Source organism: Corapipo altera, unplaced genomic scaffold, assembly GCF_003945725.1.
Source record: "Corapipo altera isolate COAL_440 unplaced genomic scaffold, ASM394572v1 95, whole genome shotgun sequence".
Taxonomy (NCBI): Eukaryota; Metazoa; Chordata; class Aves; order Passeriformes; family Pipridae; genus Corapipo; species Corapipo altera.
This window is the reverse complement of record NW_020884947.1, coordinates 2,249,475-2,273,936: the sequence shown is the minus strand read 5'-3', so window position 1 is coordinate 2,273,936 and position 24,462 is coordinate 2,249,475. Positions and strand designations below refer to the sequence as shown.

The 24,462-nt window shown below is 41.1% G+C and overlaps 1 long non-coding RNA gene across 1 annotated transcript; it reads right to left on the bottom strand.

Annotated features, from left to right (window-relative positions):
- Positions 1-293: 293 nt before the first annotated feature.
- On the bottom strand, positions 294-24,399 carry LOC113956296. Its single transcript, XR_003530798.1, has 3 exons — positions 24,254-24,399; positions 22,033-22,077; positions 294-491 (listed from the first exon to the last, which is right to left on the bottom strand). It is a non-coding gene; the product is annotated as an uncharacterized LOC113956296 (long non-coding RNA).
- Positions 24,400-24,462: the final 63 nt, after the last annotated feature.

The following is a 24,462-nucleotide window of genomic DNA, read 5'->3' as shown; positions in this document are numbered from 1 at the left end:
CCGCTGGCCTCAGCCACCGTGCACGTGCGCTCTCTGGAAAACCCTGATTTAAGCCAAATGTTTTGACTTGCCCTACAACTGCACACAATTTGGGGGCTGTCGGGTGGTGGTAAGAGCCCAAGTGCGCCCGGCTGCGAATTACCCGGGCTGTCTCTTCTGGAAGTATGGCCCGGGTTATTTTATTTTCTTTTTTAAGCTTGCATCAAAATAAGTACGTGTGCTTGCAATTTGCCAAGGGAAAGCACAGCCCTTTTATTTATTTAATTAATTTTTTTTTGGTCGAATCATTAAATAGCTGTCACGTTATGATAGGAACAGATATTCCCGTGAAATGTAAAGCTGGTAATGGCCAACTTTTTCAAGCTTTCGATGGTTTAATGAAGAGTTTATGGAGCACTGGGTACCTGTGTTTTCTGTACAAGGCAGAGGACAGAGTTCTTCGGTGCTATGGATACTGTAGTAACCTGGTAGCTAAGGGCCTGTAGCAACTCCTGTGAAGGTAAACAGATGATAATTGAGGAGGGGAACACACGGGCATCATACTTCATGGGTAATGGGGAAATTAGACCATCTGTTACAGAAAGGCTCAGGCTATTTTTTTCTTTTTTAGACCTTAATTTACCTTCATATGTTAGAGTTTGTTGATGTGTATTTAATGGTGGGTGCACCTTTCTCAGTTAACAGTTGAACAGTGTGAATTTAGTGCTAATTACTTAGTAATGGAAATCTTAATCGTCGGCTGATTAAAACTTTAATCTCAAGGTGGCTGAAGGAAATCTGTCTGTACTGATAAGGTACCTTAACTTGTTTTAGAGCCTTTCTGTAAAAAAACAAAAAACAAACAAACCAAACGCTATCTTTAAGGTGTAAGACAAACAAGGTTTACACCATTAAAGAGAAAGTGCCATTCCATTTTATAATAGCTAATTTGGACTACGAGTCATGACAATTCTATCTATCTTCCTTTCTGAAGTTCAGTTAAATGCATTTACAAAAAAATTAAAGATGCTTTCTAATTTAAAATAGAGACACTAGTATCAATACAAATAAACAGAAGTACAAATATCTGAATCCTGTTGTTTACATAAGGGAATATATAGTCATGCTTTTCTTCCACAGTTGAACCATAATGCTAACATATTAAAAGCACAAAATATGGCGTTTGCGGGAGTGTTTGGTGTTCCCCCCCAAAAAAAACTCCAAACTTTCATAAGAAATGAGGTTAGTTTTCAATAATTGGCACAATATAAATGCTTTATCTGCATTCTCTTGGGAATAAACTCTGTGTTCAGGCTCAATGATATAAGTTCATTTTTATGTAAGACTTATAAAAGAGAAACAGATTTTTATTTTGTACTTGTTACTAATCCATAATGTCCTCCAGATAACTCCAGTTCCTATGTTTGCCTTTTGTGTCAGTCCTTTAAGGCATAAGTGGAAGGATTTTGTTATCATGGTCAAGGTGACAACAAATCTTCCTTAGCCCTTACAACTCCTGCAGATCACTGGCCTTGTCTATGCGACTAAGATTTGTAACTATGTAGTTACCTCCCTAAAGACCCACCCTGCAAATTTCCAGGAAAGCTTATGCTGGGAGTTAACACCTTTAACTGGAATGCTTCCAGCTTATATTTGAGAGAGTTGAAGGAAGCATTCTCCAGTTGGTTTCTAGTAGTTGCAAATTTGCAGGCTGAACCTCTTGGAGATTTTATTCTCTTTCATTATATTTTCTTGGGATTTTTGAATTGGCCAATATTTTTTAATGGTTTTGGTTTCAATGACCTATCCAAGAAATATCAAAGATGTATAACTAGAACAGATAAAAGTATTCATTTATTAATGACTCCTATTTCATCTTATATCTAAAATTTTATTGCTCCTTACTTTCAACTTATATGGATATATTCTGTTAAACAGTATCACAATCAATGTCTCTCTGTTCAACTCAAAGGATTTCAAATACATGTAGCAGTTGCATATTGCTCTAGAAATATTTATATATTTTGGAGATTATCAATTGGTTAGTAGGCTGAAAGATAATTTGCAATTTAAACACTTTTTCGAGATCACTTATTCAGCAATAACTGTAGTTAGTGCCTCTGGCTTTAGGCATATGTTGGGATATGCTGAAATTCTAACACTGAAGGAAGAATTTTGTTGCCACCACAGGGACAGTCAGTGCTGGAAAAGCCAAGGCCCTACATCGCAGTTGCTGTAGTTCCACTGTGTTAGACAGAGGAACTACAGGATCAAGTAGTGTGTGTATGGAACTGCTCCGTGCAACAGTGCAGAGCTCCCTACTCCGAGAGTTTGGTCAGCCCTGTTAACAAGGGGCTGGGGCACATTTTGGGGTACTTGTGGCCATTAGAAGCAATAGGGACCAGCAGTTCCTGTGCTAAAGCTTTGCCTTTCTCCTGGCAAAGGCCAATAGCAATGACGGTGCAGTTCCTTGAGCACATTTAATCTCACTGAAGATCTTTGTACCAGGAGCTTTGTGTTTACATTTCTGTCCTGTATGGATGCTAAGGATTGATTGCTTTCTGAACTCCTTTCTAGTATCCCTTTACATTTTTGTTTCAGGATTTTGTGTAATAATCTGTTAAGTATTTTCCTGAATGCTGATTATCTTGGTGGCAATGTTAAGATAACTTGAAGTAGAGTTAAAATGAATTTATGTGAGTGCAGTGCATGTGTTAATCAGATATTTCCAAATTAGTTAGTACCACCAGCACAGCATGTCCACGGTGTTTATTGTACTACAGGTGTTTAATGGGATAAGGACTGTACTAGGCCGTATAGAATCTACAAATGTAGGTTTTTCTTGTTTCACAAACTTTTCCACCTATTAGGGGTGAACGCTGAAGACATTGTAGTTCTACTTCAAACCAATACACTGGAAAAGTTGCTGCTGCCCATTGTCCTGTTTTGTTGCAGCATAGGATTGCTCTTGTTGTAGCATAGGATTGTTTTGTTGATGCATAGGATTGCTCAGTGTTGTCCTTCCTGTCACCATTACTCTCCATTTCATGCTGGCAGCTGGCAGCCCATTACCTGAGCGCTGACTTTGGCCAGCAGTCCATGTTTTCCCTTCGGATTAACAGAGCACAGTCGTTGTTTTCAACCCGTCTGAACCTATTCTTATCTATGTTAGGTATAGCTAGGACAGAGCCACTGATCCTTCAGCATGTCAGTCTGTGTGTCCTCACCACTGTTAAGAAAAATCTTTGTCAGCATGTATGCATTTATGTCCTTGGCCGTGCACCATATTGCATGCCTTTTAATATGGAGACAGCAAGCTGCTGCTGTAGAATTAAGAAAGAATGAAGCGTAAACTTAAATCAGCGTTTCAAAATATTTTATATCAAGTGTAGCATATTCATCCTCGAATTATAGTAGTAAACGTGTTCTTGAGAACTTACACATCTGCTAATTAATTTGAATGAAAATTCATCGAAAATGGTTATTCCAAAAATTTGGCATTGTGCGTTAGAATCACTTTTACTTTTAAATTAACTTGAAAATGTGAAGGTATGGGCTTTTCGGGCTTTTCAGGCTTTTTGTATGTTTTGTGTAATCTCATATAAAAATGGAGTAATGGTATTTTTTGATTGTAAGTTGATTCTGTGGGAAAAAGAAAATAATCTACTTAGAGAATTTCAAACAGAATTAGTCTCTCTCCTAATGAGAGGCCTCTTACGGGCAGCTACAGCTTATAGCTTAAATACTGATTGAGTAAGATATGATATCCTGATGAAAATACACAGTTAAATGTGAATCTTCTTCAGACTATGAGTTATACACCAGTCTGTTTACCAGATATGTTTTCAGATAGGAAAAGAATGGAGTAAATGTTACTTTTCTTGCAAATATCTATTGTGTGTTTGCACCATTTGTACTGAGCAGGAGGAAGGGAAGTGTAATTGAGGAAGCAAAAGGAAGAGGAAAGCTGAAGACATGAGGGAGTGGGATACATCTTCAGGGCAAGGCAGAGGCCAGGAGAAAGGAAAACTGAGGAGCATGTCCCTGCTGTTTTCCAGTGTTTGGATGATAAAAACCAGCTGTATATCAGTTCTAGGCAGCTAACGTGCTTCAGCCTGGTATAAGTAACTCCAGTGTGCTAATAAATTTAGCTATAGAAGTTATATGTCTCTAATTATCTTCAACATCACGATGACTTAATTTAAACATTGCTGACATTCAGAATAAAATAAATCTAATCTATGTAGAAACACACAGCTTGAGCATTCAAAACACATTAACTCTTCTATCTCTTGATAGCATAGTATGTTACTGTTTATAAAGACAAATTTAATATCATTAAGAAGTATATATACCAAAATACTTTAATAATCAGAATTAATGTTTAGCACTCCAGAACAAAACTATAGTTTTTTGACTTATGTTTGGTATGTATTGCTAGATCTTAGCTTGTTAGGGCTAAAGCTTAACTCTGTAACTCTTAGCTTTTGAGGAGCCATAACGTAGGTTTGAATGCTAAATTGTTCTGCATTTCAAATGGCTGACTTATGTTTAACCTTCATGTAATTATTGGTCAGCGATAATCACAATTTGGTAAGTTATATAGCAATGGAAGTCTTGAAGAGTGTTTTTTCTTCATTTTGGCAGAGAAGTGACTATTGATATTTCCACTCTATGCCAGGGCCAAGGAATAAAGTTTGTTAAGGGTTGAATAGGCCAGATAGATAATGCTACTACTGTTTCCAGCAGATGCTAATGCAGTGTTTTATTTTGCACATATATTAATCTTTGCTGCCTCAGTACAGAATGGTGAGGGTAACTATGTCAGTCCTAAAGGTTAATTTCATTCTTTTTTAAGGCATGCCATTATTCTGTTAACCATAATTGCTCTTTTTTGAATGATTAATTTGATCATATGAACTGTTTCTAATTATATTGGTGGCTGGCAATTTCCTGTACTGAGAAATTGTAGCTGTGATCGTATCCCATTTACTCAGTATATATGCCTTGAGAAAAATGCTCACTGACAGGCATTTTCAGAAACATCCACTAATTTTGAGAACTGTTTGGAGACTTTACATAAGATGCCTAGCACTTGTTTTACATTGGCGTTGAGTATGTGCAAATGTAGTTGACAAATGAGGGCTGAAACAACTGGATTTGAGGCATAAGATGAGCAGGCTTGTAAATGCAGGCTGAACTGCTAAATTATCACCTGTGCTGTTTCTGCAGTGAAAACTGAAAGGAGTAGGATGTGTTTCTTGCACATTTTACAGTGTTCTTACACTCTTCTCAAGCTCGACAAGCTCACTCCTGTAAGCTCTATTTGCTCGCTTCAGTTATTGTTAATGAAGCAGAGCGTGCGCTCTGCCAGGCAGTGCAGGGCTGTGTGAGACACTCCTGCCTGGTGAACTAGCCCTGGCAGGGAGCAGAAGGGCTGCTGGGCTGCCTGCAGGACTCACACTGTCAGCAGTTCAACCCTACACACAGCACTGATCCCACCGTGGCAGTTCCGGCTCCAGTGCCAAATCTGCGTCCAGTTTACATACAGCAGGAGAACATCAGGCTGCCTCAGCTGCATTTACAGCAGCTGAACGAAACTGTAATTCAAATGAAGAATGTGCTCAGCAGAGAAGAGGTGTTGGGCCTGGCCAGTGTGTAGAACACAGCCTACATGAAGATTCACCCACCCTGCATTGTCTCACGCTGAAGCTGGGCATGGTTGTAGTACCACTGTGCTAATAATAGTATCATTGCCGTGGGCACGAGCCACCCTGTGTTGAAAACTCCTCCTTTTGCAACTGCTGCAGCAACTGGGTATGTGGTGTTTGCTGAAGGGCTGATGTTATGTGTGTTTTCTGGGTTCTTCAAAGCAGGAATAAACTGTTTGCACTGGTCCAAAGGAGGTGATAGGCACTTAAATGGCACTCAGAATTCAGGAGTCTCACTGATTCAAATCCCCAAATTTTGTCTTGTCCCAGAGGTACTTTATAGAGCCCACAAGACACACTTTTGTTTCTTACTAAAAGTACACCACTCATAGCTTGCACCTCACTAGGAGCTGCAATACCAGGATCTCAAAACCGTGCATTCTCTCTGGTGATCCAAAATAGAGGCCTTCAAAGTGCAACTAAGTGATTTGCCACAGCATTCCATCTTAAATGCACATTCTACATGTGTTCCTTGCTTCATCTACACTTGTAAAACTGTAATCCCAGTGCCTGAGGGGAGTCTGGTCTAGCCCACTGTGGATCTGCAGGAAGGAATTGCTGCAAGCCTTTTTATGTGCTCCCTGATTTGCCTGTCCTAAAGGATTTTTACAGGCAGGCAGCCTGTAGGCCTGGTATGGATGTGTCCTTCACAATACACTAAAGAACTTTATCAGACTTCCACTGGCTCATTAAAATGGGACCTGTGATCCCTGCCACTACACACACACTGACTCTCCAGCCCTGTATTGCCCTTTCTGATTGCTGTTGCCACCTCTGGGGCTGGGACATACCTCTGTTCATGAATCAGCTCAGGCACTACTGCAGTTCTCAGCCTGTGTGAAAGGTAAACCAACACCTTATGAATGGATAACAGGTTTCTCCTTCAGTGTTTTGGGCCAGAGAGCTTCTGCTGCCCAGCTACAATCCACTGTCTGCCTTCATCTTCCTGGGGCCATCCTAAGAGTGTAATAAGTTGTGAGGCATGCTCTCAGAATTTACCACTTTCCTGACTGTATGAACAGCAAATAGAAATCTGAAGGGTGCTGTGGAGATGCTTTTTACAATCCAATATAAGCATATTGACTGGGCCTTTTCAGAAGTCTATGGATATGCTCACACTGGGATAGTTCCTGGGTCTGACTGATTCAGGAAAGAACATAAAGAAGTCATTGATTCAGTGGGAAACATTTACCCAAGAGTCATGTTTGAATAGCTCAGATCTCGGAACAGAATTCCATTTTGGCAATAGCCAGTAATCATTTAAAAATTTACTGTGGTTTCTGAGAATTAATTTCTAGGTTGGTTTAAATAACCAGTTGTCATATTCTTTCATTTCATTTTCATGTTGTTGTTGGGGAATTAATTGTATGTTAAGTTTTGAATAATTTTAAAGATTTCATTTATGTCCCAACTATTCTTGCCTTTTAAAAAGAAAGTCTCAAGGGCAGAGACTTAAAAGCCTTACATGTTTTTATGGCACCAGTATGAGAACCCTCAGCATGAAAGTGTCCTGTTGAAATTGAAATACTGAAATATAAATGTTAAATAATGATGTCTTCTGAAAGTAAGAGCCATAGTTTTTACAAACCTTTTGCACATTCATGAGTATGTGCCAGGTAGACAAGCACTCTGGAGTTTGAAAGATGAACCCCTTTTGAACTATAAGGATCCCATCTCAGTATGATTCCTGGGGAGAAAATCTTGTCTTGTCCAAGTGTTTTGGATTTATGTAGGCCCTGTGGAGTTCACTGGTGGGTTTATTTGGCAGGTGGGCCTTATTAACCTGCCAGCAAGGGACTGTTTGACCTGCTTAGGTCTGTAGAGCTTGTAAATAAAGATTCTGTCAGGGAAGAGAGATTCTCTTGTGCTTTGGACTATTTATATCTCTTCTAACTGTGGCTGTTAAAGCTTATAAAGAAACAGAAGGTCTGGGATGTGAGACAGAAAGCCCTGAGGGAGTCTTACGTGTTGTATTTGGATTGCTGTGTTAATATCCTAAAATAAACGCCGCATGCCAGAAAGTGGGGAATACTTTTATTGTGATTATTATTAACTCAAAGACATAAATTATTGGTTATTGAATGGAGTATAGCTGAGCTTGGCTGCAGAAGACAATAAAATAACCTCTTAATTTAACACTAGCAGCTACTGGCAATCAATGGGAGAGAAACATTTAACCTGCTTCATTTCCCTCTTTTTTCTTTATATTTTTCTTCACATTATTCTTAAGTTTAATAATTACTAGTATTAACATTTTTTACAGTTCAGGTAACTAATGAATACAATAAGTTTACAAAAAATTGTAATCATAATCAAACTGTGATAGACTCATCATCAATGGAATTACTTTAATTGAGCAGAAATATTATATTGAAAGGTATGTTGTTTTCAGATTGAAAAAAAATCTCTTCAAGAAGTCTTTTAGCCTGTCTAATGCAGGTCTGATGACAGGGTCCTTTCTAACTCTGTGACATGTAATTTGAAATAAGTGTGTCTGAATCAGTGAAAGGACTTTACATTATTTTATTTATACTACTTATAATGTAAGAAAATGTTTTTCTCTTACTCAGAAGCCACCAGTTTGGACTAGTTGAGCAATCTTTTTGAGAAAGGTTTCCTTCTGCTTCAGCTGACCTACAAAGACACCCAAGTGCTACTGCAGATCAAATGACGGGTTCAGCGTCTGCCAGAGTTGAGGTTTTGAGTCTATATTCCTTGTTCATTCACAGGAAAGTCAATTTTGCAATATTTCTGCCTTCTGTCCTGAACAGACTCAATAAATGTTTTTTGACCTTAGCTGGGTTAGACTGTTCTGCTACTTACTCGTTCTAGAGATATTTTAAAATATTAAACAGTTTGTAGAGAATCTGTTGAATTTACAATTACAAACATGCTGTCTGCAAAAGTATTTCACCCAAGTTGCTGCTGCGGCCCAGGAGAACTTGCTATTGGGGAAGGACAAGTATTACTGCTGATGCACACTGAGTGGAGAAGAGCTTCCAAATTCTTCTTCCAAAATTTTGCAAGTGGAAGCCACTCAGGAGAGATGCCAAGAGAGGCAGTGCCCTTCCTTCTTTTGTCTACTTCCTTTCCAATGGGCATCTCTTTTATGAGCTGGAGCCCCTGGCTCCCAGCCTTGCTATGATGTGGGACTGGCAAACTGCTGTGCACCTGTTCCAGGGGGATTAGCCACCCAGTGATAGCCCATGCCCAGGGTAGTACCCTTCAATAAGTGAGTCAGAACCATTTGACTTAGAGCTTTTTATAGTTGTTGTTGAGGGTAATGATAATCATCCTAACAAAGTCTAGCTCTTAATCTCTCATACTGAATAGTTATGCCACTGGTTAAAGAAGATACCAAGCTGCCCTTCACTCCCATCCCTATCAGCTTTACCAGCACTGGCAAAACACTGCTAAGCTTTTATGATCATCTGTCATTACATTGGGAAGCGAGTGTTGTCTCGTAGATGAGATACCAGGCTGAGGCCAGAATTGACTCCGCTAAATAATTCACCATTGGGAAATCTAAGACAATATTACTTCCTCTGCTGTTCTGATTTTCCTAACGACAAATACATTCGTTTGAGAATTCAATAAACAACTCATGCTGAAAATCAAGTATGCCAGGATTGGTTTGCAGAACGAGGCTTTATGTTAAATTTTCTAGTCCAAAGAATCAAATATTGTCTGTATTGTATTCATACATGTTGATATGCACCATATACCAGTATGGTGCAATTGATTACAGAAATAATATTCACCATGTTTTTTCTCTTTTGTCTACTGCTTACAAGCCTTTTTCATTCTAGGAGAACAGAGGTTTTGATATAAATACTTTATTTTATTGCTCTTGAAAACTGTGTCCATATAGTTGAAGGAATAAATGTCCTAAATATGATTCCACCCAAGTCTTTCTTTTTTTCTTTTTATCTTTTTCTCTTCTCTATCTCCTCCTTTTTCCCTTTTTTTTTCTTTTTTTTCCCCCTCCTGTTCTACAAATACATAAAAAGAATCAGGCACTTCCTGCTATCCCTAAGCACAAATTTAGTTCCTGGTATATCCACTCTAATGTATTCAGGAAGGAAGGAATAATCTTTCTGAGGCTGTAGTGCTTTTACAGTGGCTGCAGTAGCTGTAGCTCAGACTGTAGCTCCATACTGGAGGAATTGTGTAATGTTTGATCTTTGGGAGTAATAAGGAACAGGCCCATTCATAGGTGAGAATAATACACATTGTGCAACGCAGTGAAGAGACAAATGCTCCTGCATAGAGGAGACTACCATCTGCTAGAATTAAACAATTCATACTAGACACAAAATTCACTGAATAACAGATTTTTTTTTCTAAAATAACCCCCTCAGTTTTCTGGCTAGGATAAAGTAAGATTGATTAGGTACCACTTGTAAAAGGTGGATTTTATGAAAGAGGATGTTAAGTGCTCTAGAGAAGAAAGATTTGCAGGGGAAGCATGATAAGATAAAGATTTGTCCAAAACAGGACTGGGAAATGGCTAAGTGGGAACTGTGAGCTGAGTGTGTGGGAGGGAAGGAGGCAAGCATTCATTTCACCCAACACTGAGAACAGAAAAAAGACAGGAGTGGAGGGCAGATTTCTGTTTGCTAGTCTGCTTAAAATTAAATGACCTGTTGATTTCAGTCCTGCAAGGTATTAAAACTGTGTTCATTAGGCTTTTAATGTATGTTTATCAGTGTTTGCTGTGAATAGTTTCTATCTGCCCTTTCTTCTAACTACTCTCTTTACCTCACCAAAAAAATCCAGGTGACAACCAGCCTGAATCACCTTTCAATTCAGTAAGATTCTACTTGATTTAGGTCTGGCTGCTTTGCTTTAAAGATACCAGCTGTTAATTGTAAGCAGCAGCTGTAGGGCTGCTCTAGTGTTCACCTACGAGCAGTCAGGTCCAATGTACCCTCACACCTTCTCCTGGCTCCCATGGCAGCGGGAGTTAGGACAGAATAGCACAGGGTAGGTTTTACTGTTGGTGCAGCAGGAAAACAGAGCTGCCTGGTAAAGCAGCCTTTTGTGGAGTATATCAAGCTCTGGCCCTGTTTTGCCATAAATTAGCTGGTTTAATAAACATTTCCTGCAGCCTTTAGTAAACAGACTGTTTCATGCTTGAACTTATTAACATACTCTTATCTTTGCTATAAAATGTATATGATCATGAGAGATTTCCGAGTGACAGAGTGATTTGTGAAAACATCCGCATAATGTTTTTCCACTCGCTTTCAGCCCCGTTCCTGGATTTGCTGGCTGAGACAATGTTTGGAGTAAAGTCACATGATCGATCTGCATTTTCTTGCAGTCTCCCCGAGCTGTTGCACCACTCCTTTTCATGCCAGGTATTCTGTTGATCTATAGATCCAGGCTCCTTCTTTTAAGGGTAATCAATCAAAATTATACAGTGTTTAGGATTTCAGTCAGAGAGATTATGTCAGAATTAGAACATTCTTGAGTGAAGGTCATATAAATCAATCCTTCAGTTATTCCATTTTCAGTTTCATTGTAATGAACAGTAGCCTGCTTGCAGTGAGAAAGCTTATGGTGCTAGAATACTGATAAGACGATACTGCATTCAGAGTACATTTTCCAGTATTGGATGAAATCTGCAATGCGATATATGACATATATGCAACGGTCTGTGCTGAAAAGCCTTGAAATTGTCAAATGATAATATTCTGGGGATGAAGCTGGTTTGCAAAATCATTGAATCCCCTTTATTGCAGACAATTCTAATGAACAAAATAATAACAAAGGACTTTTAGTAGAATTGTATAAGAAAAACATACCATTCTTTCAAGTTATCGTATTAAACAGGTTAATGGTGTATTGTTGTGCGTACTTAACACGGGGGTGTGGTTTTTACATGGGCAGTAATGCCTAACAATTAGCATCACTTTTCCTACTTAAAATACTTGACAAGTGATGTAGCTAAGTAGCCATTTTAATTGCCTGTGAAATTGGAACACTGAGAAGTGAGGAGCTTGGCACTGGGATCAGGCTGATGGGATTTGGTGTTTGCTGCCAGTTACTCAGGTGGTTGTCTAAACTCCTTGATCATTCATACATACAACCTATATGTGCTTCCTAATGTATATATTGAACCCGTGCTCACAGGACACTATAAAGCAAGTACTACTCTTTGAACACACTCTTACTCACCCTGGGGAAATTGCTAAAGCATGCATACTTCTATTTATTTACTATACACAGCCCTCCACTGACGTGCCAATATTCCAAGGCCTATATGTTCCAGTCTATTTACTCGCTTCCCTTTCACTAGTTCTGTGCTTCCCACCAGCATCCCCCTGGGTTAAGCATATTTGGTTACCACTCAGTCCTGATTTGCATGTGGCTTCCTCCAGTTCCTGTGCACCCTTGCCCTGCACAGAAGTGCAGCTGGAGGCTGCAGGGAGAAGGAGGAGGAGCTCTCCAGGGTTCTGCTCAACCTGAGGTGCAAGGATCTGGGGAGAAATTCCTCAAATCTGCCCTTCAATCCAGCCAGCTTGAATCACCTTGCAGAAATGACATACCCAATAGCTCTAGAGGCCAAGTGATGCATCAAACTGGTAAAGTCTCTCCATTTCAAGGTTAAAAATGGAAACGGGAATTCTGGCAACTCCCGATCTACCTGCCTGCATCATGATGTTCTCAGTAGTGTCCTGAGTGAACACCTTGCAGTGCTCCTTGTATTGTTTCTGAAAGGATGGTAGACCAATGGAGGTGGAGACAATGGTTGTGTAGGAGGAGGGGGTGGAGTTTCAGCAACAATGAAGTTGTGAGCTCAAGAGCACTGGGCCTGAAGCTGATAGACTCACTTTCTGAGGGTCCATTCAGGAGCCATCTTACCATGCTGGGAATTGCAGGTAGTCTTGAAGCAACGTGTAACATAGACTTTAAACAAAATTTGTAATGGGAATTCTTAAGGAGGTGACTTTAACATTATCTTTCTGGTTTTAATGGAAATCTAACAGCATCACCTTTTTATCAGCAGCTTCAGTGGGGACATTTGAAAGGATCAGTGCTACCTGACGGATTGACCTTGACTCGGGCTACGCAGTCGGGGAAAACATTTGCAGAGTTTTTACACCAAGCCTGCTGCTTGTGAGTGTAAGAAGTGAGGGATGACAAGCTTAAGACAAAGCACGAGGACCACAAAGGCCAGGGTTGATAATCAAGCAAAAAACAGAGGAGCCAGAAGGAATGGGGGAGAGATAAAGGGGCACAATAAGAAGTGCACCAGGATATTGTGCAGCTCTTCTGGAAACAATCACAGATGTTAAGTAGCCCATTAGGGAGGAGCAAATCTCTCCATAATACCAGACCTGGCCAACTACAGCACGAATGCAAGTGTGGAATGCAAGTGTGGGTACGTGAGCGTGGGCCGTGTGTGCCTCTGCAGTGCAGAGGCTTGAAGGCAGGTTTGCCACCACCACACACGAGCTGGGACACAGCAATGTACAAGTAACCTTGGTGACAGAGGCAGGGCTGAAACAGTGGATTCATAGCTCCCAGCTCTGTGCTCAGACCACTAGACTACCTTCCGTGTGTGTTTATCAGCAGCGATGAAATACAGCATTGCTGCTGCAGGCAGTGCAGGCAAATGGCAGCAACGCTCTGTGCTCACCCTGTTTCTCCTACTCCTTTCCCAAGCACTGCTTTCTGACTATGACCAGAGACTGGATAAAGGGACTCGCAGGCCTTTGGTTTAGCCCAGTGCAGTTGTTCCAGTTTCCATAATGCCAAATGAAGCCTTCATCCAACCTAAATAAAGAATAGGATGTGGCGCTGTAAGTTTCTTTGTTTTCAGCCTCTTAATAAATTCTACAACAAATGCACTCAATTTGGATGCAAAAGAACATTTTCTTACTGTCAGCTGTACAAGCTGGTCTTGAAGGCTGGTAGTCACTGAATCCTTTTTGTCCTGTACTTCAATGCAAGGAAAGCTCTGGAGACAAAATCTGTAAATCTCTTCTGCAGTACCTTTTCCCTGCCTCCACCTCCTTCCTCAGCGCCGGCTGCAATTCTTACCTTCAGCCGGTTTATGAAATGTCTCAGCTGAATAAAAATATGTTGTAACTGATATAGCAGCAGGATTGGAATTCATTTCATCTTTATTACAGTGAGATGAAATTAGTTATATTGACATCTCAGTTATAAAGGGAGCAAAAGCTGCAGTATTTTTTTACCCATGTAAGTAAAATAACTGTTCATAATCCTGATATGCTGTATAGCAAAATTATTTTTGTATGAGGCTGTTTCACAATATAATGTAAATATATGGATTGCACAGGTGTTAGTAGGAACAGAATTTGCTCATGATAAATAATCCATGACCTTACTTTGCTTCAGTTAAATTCCAGTTTATTTTCATTTTATTCATCCTCCTTGTGATACCTGAGTTTGTGATAATAAAGACTCTTGGGATTCTAATTAGTGACTTTTGAGGAACATCATTATCACAGTGAGTTGATAAAAAGGTCAGTGCCTCCAGGAACCTGGCAAATACTTGGACTGGAGCACAATGTCTTTCATGTCAGTTTATTTAGATAATTCAAAGTTTTAAACAGAAAGGTAACATAATGATTAATACAAAGCCTACTATCACTTGAGAAATGTATTATCAAAGCCTGTCCTAAAAATTTCTTTGAACCAGATCTGTCATTTTTCATTTGGACAATATTGACTTGTTCCTCTTGTTGTTTGAATTCTGCTTAACCAGACAAAAAAAAAATCAGAGTAGTCAGAAAAAAGGAAATACCTTTGAGATTCATCCCTACTATATTTCCATTAATCTGAATGGAGGAGCAGCCATAGTATCCAGCCTATGTGCTCTGCAAGGAGAGAAATGCAGTTCCATAGACAAAAGGCATGGTCTGGTTAAATCAATTTCTATAGCATCTTGTCTCGATGTATTTGAGAGCACTATCCTTCTCAATTAACGTCAGCTCTGCTCTGGGAATACTCTTTGGTAGTTAACCGTTGCTGTTAGAGAGCTAACTTCAGATAGAACACAGCTGGCTTATGTATTTTGCTCTTAACAGTTTTGGTAATGGAACAACAAATGCAAAGCGAACAAACTCCTAAGCAGAAGGCAGAAGATTTTCCACCCAAATAAATCAACTTTAAGGATAAGAAAACCCAACTGTAAATCTCTTTTTACTAACTCCAGATAGAAAAAATAAATTACAAACTTCAGGAACCCATTTAAGGTAGGTATTAGGGTTTTCTTTTCCCTAGATTTCTAAGCCTTCAGTGTACTGGGGGTTTCACATGTGCCTCTGTGCAAACATCACTAATCTCCAGAATATTTCATTTTAAATTCATTCTTTGGCAGCTTCTTTACTTTCAATTCCACTTACATCAAAGTCAAACAGAAAACCCTCAAACAGCCCAACTCCTCACAAAGCACAAGAATGGAGAAGGAGCAGACATGATGTTTAGGGAGGGTACCAAGAAAACATGGAATATATGTGTAAGAAAGATCACGGATGAAAGAAGAACAAAGCAAATTGAAGAAAGAAGATTAAGGAAAGCAACTGCAAGGCAAATTTTTAACACACATCTCAGCTTTGTCATGGCTATCATGGGTAATTAATTACCCACTAGAGGGACGTCGACTGTAACTTGTTGCCAGGTGGATTATGGCAGAAGTTGGACTTTGTAAAGTTCAAAGAGGAAGCACTGTGGTAAGAATGCAAGAGAAGATGCCTGTCCCCTTCCTTGGTAGAGTTTCGTGTTGCAAAGTTCTGTGTAAGTTACCAAGTAGACTGAAATCCTTTCCCTTTCTAACCTGGCTTTCATTATACTTCTACACAAAAAAAACCCACCTCTGTTAACCTATTTGTTCCTCTGTTGGTGAGGGCAACACCTGGAGTTGTAAGGATGGCAGAAACAGTGTCTAGGACTAACTAAACTGCCACAGCCACCCAGCATGGGGTAGGCCATGCACACCTCAAGTCAAGTGCCTCGAGACCCACCAATAGTGACCCTTCATTCCACCTCAAACACCTCCCTGGTTCCAGTTTAGGACTTCCATCCTATGGCTTTTATTAACTGCCCGTGGGTAATCATTTATGGTCTCTTATTCTCACTTCTATTTGTGCAGAATGGAGGAGGCTTTTAAAATTCAAAGCAGGCTCGGGCATGTTCTTTCCTCATGGGAAACCACGAAAGGAAGTAGTAATGGATGCTTAGAACTGGAAACAGGGCATAGGAAAAGTAGCTCCTACCCACTTGTGTCATTCCTGAAAATCAGTAGTTTAGGGATTTCCTAACTTCCAAACATGACATTGCATCTAGACAAGCATTTGTCAAAGACTTCATGAAGCCTAGCTCCCTTGAATTTGTCTATTTTCTTGTCAAACCTATTAATTTATATTTGGGGGGTTTAGAACATCCTGTGGGAACAAGTTTACATGAAAATATATTTCCTTCTGTTCTTTGTTAAGCCCTGCTCCCAGATAAACTGATTGAATTGCTATAGTATTATTAGCAATGATAATAACCATTTTCTATTCACTTTCCTCCCACCTTCATTATTTTTCAAACCTCTATGTTTCCCCTTCCTGTTGTAGTACAGAATTCTAACTCTACTCTGGCTCCACTTATACTAGAATCTTAGAATAATATGAAGGCTTTTCAGAGTCAAGCTATTAGCAGTGACAACAGTCTTCTCTTAACTCTAACCTTGCCTCTCTGCATAAGAACCATTGGATACATAAGAACATAATGCCAACTCAGAAAACATGCATAATTATTTCCACACAGGAAGTTTGCAGTTGATAGTTCGGTGTCACAGATAGAAATGACTTGTCTAACATTCTGTGAACTAAGTCAGAGCCAAAGCAATTATCTAATGCCTGTGAACCCTCAGGGTCAACTATACTCTCTGCTGCCATGTGCAATGCCAGAAAAGTCTGCTGACAAACACCAGCCATCAGAAACACTTCTTTCTCCCAAACTCCATGTCACCATTTTCCAAAGTGGCCTGCAGTTACATTTTTCTCACCTTCAAATTCCCTGAAAAATAGTTCAGAGGTTCTGGCCACTACTGGTTCAACAACTCTGGTTTAAGGATTACTAAAAACATGGCATGGCTCCATTTGTCAGTGCACTGATATGATCCTTAAAGAAACCAGGTTAAGGTAAATGTAAAATAATGTATTTGCAAAAATCCAAATATAAGCAACACATTTGCATTGCTTATCCAAAGCAACACACAGAAATGAAAAGAAATAGAGTATACAGGACATTTGCAGACCTAGAAGAGCAGCTGGCTGCACTCTGTAAGAAAACCAGGCACAGGTGCTGGGATTGCGCCCAGGGCCCTGATTTCCCAGCTGGCACGCTGAAAGAGGCTTCCCAGCTCAGGGAGAGTTAGATGTCTGTTCCTTGGGAGGAGAGGCCTTGGAAAGGGGAGGAGGTTGTTCCCTTGGCACGACAGGAAAGCACTGCTGGCTGAGCCAGCTTTCTGTTGATATCTGTTGGGCGTATTTCCTCTTTCAGCTGTTGGAATAGTGATTAAAAAAGAAAATGATTGATATATGTCATACCGGAATGAGTGTGGGGCTTGTTTCCCTGGCTGACAAGCAGGCTGGATGGCTCACTTTGACCTGCTGCACAAGTTAGTCCCAAGGAGTTCCTCTTGCTCTATTCAGCCGATGAACTGCTGGATATTTGCAGTCCCCAGCTAAGCCTTCAGTTTGTACACAAAATTCCCTCTTCATGTTGCTTTCAGAGGACAGCGACTGCTTTGGGGGACTTGACTTCCTCTGGATTCTGATCAAACCCAATGGTGAAGCTCTTTTATGTCAACTTTGTATCTTCTTACATACACCTACGACTTGCTAGCCACACTTTATCCTCACGTGTAACCAGGATTAAAGCATGTAATGTGTTACTGAGAAAATACCTAATTGCTTTAAGGTAACAGGATGTTTGGGGGTGAATGCCTCCCAAGTCTGTCTCTAGGGGATACTATAATAGTAATAAAGTGAACAGGGGCCGAAGACAGGCAGGAGAGAGGTTGCTGTTACATGGGAAAGCCCAGACAAAGCGTCTTCTGTTTCTGATGCCTGAAATTCAGCAGCACAAGAAAAAGACAGGATACTGGCAAAGCACCACTGGGATGTACTTGTGCTGATGGCTCTTTGTTGTATTTCTATAGCTTCACATCACATTTTACCTGGTACTTCCCCCCAAGATTCTCATATACCTACAGATCAGTTCAAACCAAGTGTTGTCAACAGAACTGCCACTTCACTTGCCTTGCAAGTTGCCATTCTTTCTGTGTCACAAAAACAGAGATTAAAATGTTGATTTTTAGCTCTTCCCAAGACTTTTATGATATTATCTGGCAAGCACCAGGATTTGATTTTACAAATACGTAACTGCGCTGTTTCTTTACCACTCTGTGTGAACCTCTCTGATAGCAAAGGGACATGGCATGAATATGCATGTGTAGGATTGGGGCCCAAACAGCTTAGGTCCTGCTGAGGTCAAGGCACAGACATCCAGACAAACACTGATTTGGAAAATTTACAGTATAGAGGATGGTTGTAGAAAGGGAAAGCGCACTGACCATTCCAAAGGAACCAACTCCTTTTTTAAATCTCTTAATCTGCTTTTCATTATCTCTGTGGGGAGGCCTCTTGAGAAAAGCAGCTCTTTGACTTGAATAAAGGAGGGGCTGTGGGCTTGCACGCTGGAATGGGGAGGTCATTGTACGGCAGCGTGGAATATGGGAGTGTTAGCCAGGTCAAGGAGAACAGGATAAAAAAGTGTGAGATCTGTGTTACAGGCTTGGTCTGGATTATGTAAGATAGAAAGTGTAAAGCTGAAAGGTAAATAAGAGAGAGCGATTCAAAGGTTTGAAAGACACATTCCGGTGAGGTTATTAAGGCTGATTGTTAGGGAAAAATATGAGCCAGGACTGATAAGATCTTCAGCAAAACCTGCAAGAAAGAGGTAACAACAGCTGAGGCCCAAGAGGGCTAAATTCTGCCATATGAATTTTAAGCATCAGGCTCCAGCAAATCAACCTCTCCATCTTCAGTATCTTTCTCATTTGTTCTTTTAACAGAAATGCTTAGTTCTGCTCACTTCCTTGGAGGCAGAGAAAGCCTGAATGTGCCTGGGGGACAATGGGATTACGGTGCATTTTGCCTGTTACCAAGTCATACAGCTGTGGGCATGTGCTGGTGTAATCCACTCCCCTCCAAACCAGTGCCTACCACGAGCAGCCTCAGCCTCACCAAATGGCTAAGGAAAGTTATGCTGTTGCCATTAAAATGACCCTTGGAAGTAGCACATTTTTCTCCTTTTTAGAATATAAAGGTAAAAATTCTCCTAAAATGGTGTACTGACCTCCTGTTGTTTCTTTAATGGACATAAACTGGAAGGTATCTCTGGTTTGCAGGGACCTCCTGTATCTCCAGCACTCCTGTAACATTGCCTGACTTCCCCAGGAATTTGGTGATATATAAGGAGTGCAGGGACAGATCCACAAAATACGGGATGGGTGGGGGGAGGGCTTCCCTGGTCACGTGCGCTTCTTGTCTTGCTTCTTGATGGGTGCACAAAAGCAGAGGTGGCAGATTTAGGGCTTTTATTGACAGTAACACAACATTTGGTGTTTTCTTAGAAAAGACCTAACTGAGAGGCAGATGATGACCTATGATTGTTGGCTTTCTGTGTTTCTAATTGCAGACAGGAACTTGCAAACCTGACAGACTCAAAAAATCCTGGAAGGAAAGAATAACTCTAAATACAGAGTCTAAATACAGCCTGTCATTCATAAAATCAAATTGATGTATTTGGAGGCAGAACAGGTTACTTATATACAGGGTTGGTGGTTTTGCAGCAAAATCTCAGTCCTTCTCACACCAGCTGGACCTAACAGGTGCTTTTTTAACACTAAAGACTCCTTTTGTCTTCCCCCCCCTCCCCCCCGTTTTTCTCAAGGTCTAAATCAGTTTGCTTTTTATAGATATGTTCTTCCCTTTTTTTGTTGTGCATATAGCCTGAACAGTGCTTGCCCTCCCTCTGCTTGATCCTGTCTGGGCCAGAACCTTCTGGCTTTTCCCCCCTCGTGCTCCTTCCGCCCCCCAAAACCCTCTTTGTGCGGTGATTACGCAGCTTCTCCGCCTGTTTGTTTCACATAAGCTCCACCTGGTGGGTAAAGCGAGAACCTCGGTGGTTTTCTCTCGGAACTGCAAGTGGTACTTTTCCCCCCAGTTTGGAAAGATTTTCAAAATTACCTGTTTGTGCTCCCCTAGCTGCGTTCTCCTTGTCTGCCTGCATGTCAAATCTAACTAATGACAACCTAATAACGTTAATTGTATTTGTCATTTTATGTTGCTAATTTGGGTCAAGCCTACGCAATCTTTTAAAATACCGCTTTTTGACTAGAATTTGAGCAGGTAATTATCCTTGGATCAGGAATGACTGTTTACAGCACGTTATTACCATCAAGACAATCTCTGTGTAGCTTTTCAGGGCAGTGTTTGAAGAGGCACCCAGGGCCGCCTGTTTGTGTGCTAATGTGTAGCCAGTGCTGCTTGTTTTTGGCACATTTACAGACAGGAGTGAACTTGTGACCTGGACGTACATACAGCAACTCTGTAATCCAGCCACCACTTGAACTTTTACCTTTGGGTTTAACACCGAAAGAGCAACAGGCTTCAGTATCCCACGAGTCTCTCCTAAAAATCCATGATGATGAATGGGAGTATTTTTTTAAAAAAACTACTAATAATCTGTTGGTTTTCCCCCTCGAGTGGAAACTTAATGGAACTTGCTACACAGTAATGTCTTTTTTTTATTATTCCTTTCTTTAGATTTATGCTGAATAAAGATGAGTTTAATCCCGTATTGTTAAACCTATTCAAGGAGACAACCTGAGGATTGCCATGGAAACAGATTCTACAGACTAAAAGCATAATCCTACTTTTAAATACTGTCTATGGACCTATGCTAATATGTATCTTACAGAATTGCACTGTGTATACACAAACACGATGTTGAAGCAGTGAAATGGCAAACCTGGTCTCCCAACTCATCAAATGCTAATTACACTCCCAATTCCTCCTGCTTGCAGCCCAGAGCATCAACACAGCACCTCCTTCCCCTCCACTCACTGAATCCCACTACCCTGGTCCCTTCCTGCCTCTGCTGCCAGCCTGGCTTCTCATCTGGGTGTTCCAGGGGACCGAGGCCGTGTCTGTGTAATGGTGGCTCTGGCAGGAGTGTCACAGACCTGGTACTGTTACACAGCCACTGTCACAAGCTACAGGGCACCTGCAGTTTGGAGTGGGAGGGGTCCTCTTATCCATCCTCAAAAACATCAACAGGATCTAGGAAGTGCTTCCTAGGACATGTCCTCAGGGGAGGGGCACCCTCTCCAACAGTGCAGGCATCTTTGGCAGGCCACAAAGGAATCCTGCTCTCCAAATGCACCTGCCCACCACCAACGAGGGTTCGTTAGGGGCTGGTGACAGAAGGAGTACTGCACAACAGCAGACAGGAATTTCATGTAGCTATTACTTTGGCAAGTCTTTTGGCTGTGAAGCAGAGATTTTCTGAACAAGAATACTGCATATATAGTAGTTCCCTTACAGTTTTGCTCCCTGTTGATACTAACATTTGCTCCCCAATTTCTAGACAGATTTCGAACCTTCCTCATTGAGAATTATGGGTTCATCTGCTCCTTGTCATGTCTATGCAAGTAATGCGCAGCCGTAGGCATGTTCTGTGCTTTTATAGGTCTTTGCATCATACCTCTTTTAGACAACTAAAACAGCCTTGCCTTTGTCCTATCACTGGGCTCTGCCAGGCATCACATTTGCCTCTTATTTGGAGGTTGTTTCAAATTGGTTTCGAGAACTCTTACTTTGCTTTTGCTTCTGTTAAACATTCGGGGGGGCGGGGGAAATCAATATTTAATACTAAATAGTAATCTTAATTTTAAAATTAATTTTTCAAATCTTAACATTCAAATATTACATTTATTTTAATAATTCTCAGATCCTTGTTAAATCCATCCAGAAAAAAGGCTTTGTATTTCTTCCTTTCAGTCCCTCATCCTATTCGTCCTAGAAAACACGTTTTTCAACAAGATGGCTGACAACTTTTCCAAGCAACATGGTTGCTTTAAGGCAACCAGGTCTAAAATGGCTGTAGCAGTTGAGTTTTTTAAAAATAAACCCCTAGTAATTATGTGTATGGTGATTTATTCTGGGGATGAGTGTTTTCTCTGTGAACTCATGGTCTGTTGCTCGGGATGGAGTGAAAGATGTTTTTCTTTAAAACAAAGACTGACCTGTGTGGAAGGTCCATGTGTCACCTACAGTCACTCGGCCTTTTCCTGTGGGAACAATCTGTACAACTACTTGGAAATTACTAATACTCCATCTTATCTTAAACATTACTTCACAATGCTTGGTAAATGCACACAATTAGTTTTTTGAAACTGTATCTATTTACAAATTTTTCACAGAGTATATTATCAATCCTTTTCATATATGGTAGAAAACCATGTAAATTCCAGGTATAAACAAATCTGGAACAAAAGACTGTACAAAAACATAACGAATTCAGCTCTGAAAAGGCACATGCATCTACATTGTCTGCCACCCTGAATACTAATGAATTTAATGAAACTATTGAAAGACTGGTTACTTGTCTGCATAAATGTATTGAGACCTCTGTAATCATCTGTTTGCTGTCTGAAATCTCTTGTCAATAGTTTAATGACTTCAGAGCATATTATTCTTCTTGTATAGGCTTCATATAATGTTTCTACATAATTAAGCAGCTTTGTTAGAGGAACTGCCATTAGTTGCCCCATTTCATTTGGTTTTGTTATCAGCCAACCAGAAAGAAAAAAGAATAACAAGAGAAAGCTACAAACCCAGTCTAGTGAGAGAGATGTGTAGATAGGGAAGATGCTTTTTTCGTTGCTGCTTGTTTGTTTTTTTTTAAGATTGCCATATTAACATAAAGCACTATTGTCAGGTTGCACATTTTAAATAATCTTAACCATTTAAATGCACTACATTTTTAAATACTTGTAAACCAAACACAGCTGGCTAAAAGTCTTTTAGTGCATTTGGGAACCTAACATTTTAATACTAGCTCTAGTAATTAGAGTACATAAATAATAATACCAATTAATTTGTTAACTATCATTAAAAGCAAACAACACTAGTATTACTATAGCCAACACAGTGAAAAGATGTGACAAAAGGGTGTCTTGTTTTTTATTTTTAAATATTCAGTCAATTGCGTAGTCCATGTTCACATATTCTTTTGAATCTTTTTCATCTAAATTTTTCACACTTAGGAGAAACCCGTGAGGAATTTCTTTAAATACACAAAAGAACTTTATAACATTACTAATTAATTTCCTGCATTTGCAAAGTCTCAAGCATGAAAGGATAACCACAGAACTCATTCGGCTTTTTATTACCGTGAGGCTGTTTCAGTCACGGTTTGGGTCAAACCTGATGCTTCTGCTACCCTTGACAGATAAGGGTAAATATAGGTTAAATAGCACCTATTTTGTTTGGGGTTTAGGTAGGTGTAGAGGTGATGCAATGCCTGGTGTTGTAAATGGCCTGTGAGGCAGGAGAGGTCTGAGCCCACGGCACCCTCGTCCCTCTGGAGACCTGTCCTTGGGGCAGCCATCTTGTTGGCAGGGCTGTCAGCCATCTTGTCCACAGACACTTCCAGCAACTTCTACCCCCTCCCTTTTTTTTTTTTTTTTATTTGAATAAGCAAGGCATTAACACCCAAACCTCATGTACACAGTTTTTAAAATTTCACGGCTCTCAGGTTAAATTATAATTTCTGCAGTTAGATTCCTGTTATTCGCTTCATCTGCCTCTGCAGTCGAAAGTATGCAAAATGAGTGGCACTGTGTAATGCTATATTGACTACTGACATATTTGATAAGAGATCCTAACGCTGGTCAGTAGAACTGATATTTTAAGACTATCATGCTACGTTGTAGCCAAACCATTAACCAGCACTAGCGAGGCACATCTGTCAATTGACTGATTTATGTGCTATTTCCTATCAAAGACATCACAGCTCCACAAGAAAGCTATTTTCATGACACATCCCTGGATCCGCAATCCACGCACGTGTGCGCACTGGAACTGCTGCTGCCAAGCACTCCCCAAACGCCAGCGGCACGCTGGGCTTTGGCCCCAGGCGTGCGGCAACACTGCCGCGCACACCGCGGGATCCCAGGATTCTGAGGGTTGGAAGGGACCTCTGGAGACCGTCCAGTCCGACCCCGCTGCCAGGGCAGGAAGCACCATCTGGTGCTGGACCGCTGTACTTCGGGCTGGCGTTCTGTGTGGCCACAGCGGTCCGAGCGGCTCAGGGCGGCTCCGTGAGGCACCAGCGCCCGCCCTTCGCAGCGGGCTCGGGCTTCCCGACCTTCCCGACCGCGGGCTGCGAGCGAGCCGCCCTCGGGCGTAGAAGCCCCGTCATCGGGGTAGCCTCCGGTACCCGCAGCGGGCCCCGACGCTCACCCGCCGCTCCCCTCGGGCGGCTGCGGAGCCACACACCCCACAGCGCCTGCCCCTCGGTGACGCCATCCCCACAGCCCGCTCCAGCCGCCCTCACCGGGCACTTCAGGACTACGACTCCCGGCGTGCCCGGCGCCGCGGGGGCGGTGCTGGGCGAACGCGGCTCCTCGGCGCTGCTGAGCCTGTGTGGGAGGTCGCCGCGGCCCGGGCGG